The sequence below is a fragment of the Phaethon lepturus genome, unplaced genomic scaffold (genome assembly GCF_000687285.1).
Source record: "Phaethon lepturus isolate BGI_N335 unplaced genomic scaffold, ASM68728v1 scaffold2723, whole genome shotgun sequence".
In the NCBI taxonomy this organism is placed as follows: domain Eukaryota; kingdom Metazoa; phylum Chordata; class Aves; order Phaethontiformes; family Phaethontidae; genus Phaethon; species Phaethon lepturus.
Genome location: NW_010529567.1, coordinates 146,111 through 150,709, shown reverse-complemented (window position 1 = coordinate 150,709; position 4,599 = coordinate 146,111).

Genomic DNA, 4,599 nt, shown 5'->3' with positions numbered 1-4,599 from the left:
GAACAGCAACTGGTGACCATGTACACCTTGAGAAGTCCTACATTAAGAGAAAGCAGCTCTCCTCTATTGCATTAGTAGCGTAGAAATGATAATCATTAAAAACCTTAGAGTTCCACGTTAGCTAACAGTTCCTTTGATAATAATTGTCACAAACAGAATTTCTTTATAGATTTTGGAAGTTTCTTCTGAAACAAAGGAGACCTGAAGATGCTTAGCAATCCTGAGCTAAAAGGATTTAAACATTTAATCTTAAAGAGATGTTCCCAAGTTCCAGGCTAAAACAGTTTATAAAGGTCATAAAAAATTAACTTATCTTGCTGACTGAAGCTTTTTTAATGCACTCCAAGTTACAAAGGAATCATAGCTGGAGCCTTTAGGCCAATGGTATACTATATTTTTCTGCCATTAGCAAGGACAGCAAATACCTACATTTGGATTTCGCCACAGCAATTGTCTCTGATTCATTAGTCTTCATGACTGAATATAAAAAGCACAGAGCTCACTGGGTAGGTATACTTTGTGCTTGTTTCACTGAATAACCTTGCAGTTGTTTTCCACAGGAATTTAATAAGAAAACTGCTGAGGCAAAAATCATTACTTAGCCTGAGCCAAGTTCTTTCTAAGCTCTAAGAAGCAGGACTCAGATTCAACACACTAAAGCCCACTTTAAAAAGCTGGAAGGACAATTCTCTGTCTGCTAGAAGAACCTTGGTTACAGAGGATGCAGTTCAGCCAGCTGCACCAGCACAGGCACTCGCATGGATCTTTTAGATCCTACATGGTGAAGCTGATGAGGGTTTTGTAGGTTTTTTTCCATTTTTTTTTGCTATTCAAGATTTCCAACTTAGAGCAAACTTATTAGAGATGACATCCCTAAACTACATCGTCATTCATATGAGAAAATCTGAAAGCAAGACAGGCCTTCCAAGGATGTTATTAAGGTTGTTCTTTGAAGTAAATTGAATTCTCCCCATTTGTATTAAGAATGAGATCCTTTGCTACTTTATGATATTACATTGCTAGGTAGAGTGGATAAGAACAGAGTTTTTTCTACATTACCTTTTTAAGCTGAAATTTTCCCTCACTTCAATTAAAATAGATTACCACCATCCACATTATGTATTATGTATTCAATTCAGACAAGGGTCACTGTTCACATCCTCCCTTCACCACAATCATGACAAGAGAAATCTGATGTGGTCCTGATTTCCAAGTCCGTTACAAGATCCTACATCAAGCTTTGATTTCCTCAAAAATAAAATCTTTAATCTCTGTTGAGGAACAGTTGTCTTATTGGCCCCAACAAAAGGGTGCCACAGATGATCTCTTGTCAAAATGCAGGTGCCAAACTCTTGCCTTTTAAAAGAGTAGCAAAAACCCAGCAGAGAAGAGAGTTGTGAGCTAATAACAGGAACCTGGAAATGCATACACATGGCCAGCTTCTGGAAGAATTTCACAGCACTTGTTAAGGTTAATTTTCCAATATGACCATTCCTGTGGCTATACACTCCCAGTAATCACAAGTCATGTCCTTCGTACAAGTCAAAATTTGCATACTCATAATTGCCTACAGAACTACCAAAATGGGTAGATCTGTCCATCTCTGAAAGCACATTACAGAGCTAGGTATGTTCAGGTATCACAGTTATTAACTAGATTAAATGTTTAAGCAATCCTAGAGCAACTAAAAATTTATTTACTCTTAAGTAGCTCTGTAAGCCATAAAACTATGGATGTTTTCCAATGATACTTTCTATAAAATAGAGAATCACGCTTCTTGGGATAAACTTAAAAACTTCTTTCAAGGTGAATGCTTGATCTCAATAGGGAGCTAAATGAATTTTTCTTTTATTAAAGCATAGCCATTTTCTATTAGACCAGATGTTAGTCCAAGCCTGCATCTAACAGTGGCCAGCAATGACGCTTATGGGAAAAGGGTTAAAAACAGGATGACTATATGCCATATTAGGACTATAAATGGACTACGAACACACAGTTTCCAAGTAATACATCCTTCCTAGTGCTAAAGCGATGAATTTTTTTCAACAACAAAAGAATGAGCAGTGCTTAGAGCCAACTGGGTTGTATCTAAGTCCTCCCTGAAAGAGCCCTTGAAGAATTTGACAGGACATTTCCAGCATGTTTTAAATCTACCTGAAAGACACTTGTGGGCAGATAGAAAACTTAAAAGGTAAAATATTGGTAGTCTTAAAAAATAAAATAGACTGACAGTCTGTATCTACATCAAAAGTACGTTGGGACCTAAACCCAAAATGCTGAGACCCTATTAAGTGTCACATGATGTAATGTCATCATCCAAATATACTTGAGCCTAGGTAACAGATCAAATAGCACAAAGCGGTTACCTGCGTATTTCACAGATGGGGACCCTACAGACATAGTTATTTTGCAGGAAGTCAAAGTTTATACAGGTCTGTGGCAGACCTATGAATTCAGTTGCCTCTCACATTGAAGCAGTTGGGTGCCTTGCATGAAAGATCCCCCATCCTCACCTTGCAGCCATAATAGCTAGGGCAAAAAAAAGCACAGATTTTCATCAGTCTAACAAGATTATCAACTTGAAAGAGTTCAAGGAAGCCAGCGTAGCACACCTCTTCCTGCCAGGCAAGAGACATGAAGACAGTTCACTACACATTATTATTATACCAATGCCACTCTCAATTCTGTAATAAAACAAGGTGACAGACAGTCATCAAGCTTTTACATTTCTTAGCGCTGATTATACAGCTGTAGCAAGAAAAAACATCTCCCTAATCAAAACCAAACCCTGTTGCAATGTAACCTTCTCACCAATATAAAGCAGAACTGTCCTTTTTTTCCACAAGTCCCGGCACTTGAAATCTCAAACTTTTTCACACCATGAATCATCCTATTAGTCCAAAGATTAACCTATGCCCTCATCTTATTCCTCATTGCTCAGATCACATCCCTCTTGCGGATGCAACCTCTGCCAACTACTGCAACTACTTCAGTAGCTAAGAACTCCAGGTTAAAATGCTTGTAAAAAATCCAAATATGAAGAGAATAAGCACCTGATATCATCCACCTGCTTGAGAATATCTAGTTAACTTTACAAGTTCCATCATAGATGATGTCAATCAAAAAAGTTGCCTAGGCTCCAATTCAGCAAAGCACTTAGGCAGGTGTGTAACTTAAAATACACAATTAAAAGCATTCCAATCCATCAAAACACTTAACATACTTAATACAGGAAAATGACTAAGTCCTATTGACTTCCATAAACATCAGTAGAGAATTAAATCAAAATGAGCTGCTGTATCAAGGTCATACTGTAGAAGCCCTGACCTTTTAGAATGTTTTCAGTACATTTCACAGTGAAAATGCTAACCGAAGGAAAACATAGATGGCTAACAGCAGTGGTACGTTACACCCATGTAGTAACTGCCAAATGAATAGCTTTGGAAACAGTGAGTTAAAATGCGTAAGTGCCTGTATGACAGCAGGAAAACATCACACACTCATTATACAAATAATATTATCCATTGTACAAACTGGGAAAAATAAGGTAAAGAGCCTCAAGTTATTTGGAAATTCACTCTTCAGTGCATTATCAAGTCTGAAGAGACTGTTGTCATTTTATAATGCTAGGTATATGTCATACTCTGGGGTGGATCTTATTTTTTCCTTATTCAGCTTCTGTCTTAGGCCAATGAAATTACTTTTATGCTTCTTTAAATAAGAACACATTTTATTTACCCATAACTCAGTTTGACAGTTCTTATTTCAAAGAAAATAGACTTTGAAGTCCAAGTTGTATGGGGGTGAAAGAAAATCCTCACAAGTGTCCTGTGCATTTTACCATAAAAGCAAATATTGTTTAAGCACTGAAAGCAGGTATGCTCCCGGATGGTCTGCATTTGATAATATTGTTCCCAGCAGCACTCTAAAAGCCTTAGGAACCCAGTGTCTTCTAAAACACCCACCTGGCCATAAATACACTTCTTCACTGGTGACTTTAAGTCCCTCTCTCCAACAGAGCTCTTCATCTTTACAAGGGATCTCATCAGTGGTAGCTGATAATAGGTTTCAGGCCTTATGCTCCTCCACAACACTTACAGCGGTACTGTAAGTGTTCTGCTTTGCCAACTCTTTCCGGCAGACAGACCCTCAATGCAGTGTGCTTTATCCAGCGCTCAATTTTCAGATCAAAAGGTAAGATCTATGTGAATAAACTAAATAGATATTTCTTCTTGCGAAGGGTCCCGTGAAGAACAAGCTGACACCAGCCACACAATAAGAGCTTGAATGCTATAAGATTATAATTTAGCGCCAAAATGACACAAGGAAAGGAGATACTAAATACATGAGATACATAAGGCTGGGAGGAGTTTGAGTGCCCAAGGTTCCCAGACCCAATTCTGACCAGAGTTTAGCATCCAGACCTTATGTTACCCTGCCTGGGGCAGATGAAGAATTTTACTGCCCTGTTGCCTTTAACCATCCACAAATCTCTCATGTCACTAGTGTCAGCAATTGTACTCCTATTCAGACACCTTTGAACCCCAGGTGGTCTACACGCAAGGAAGGACTGCTTTATCTTTGCAGTTAGCATCAGAA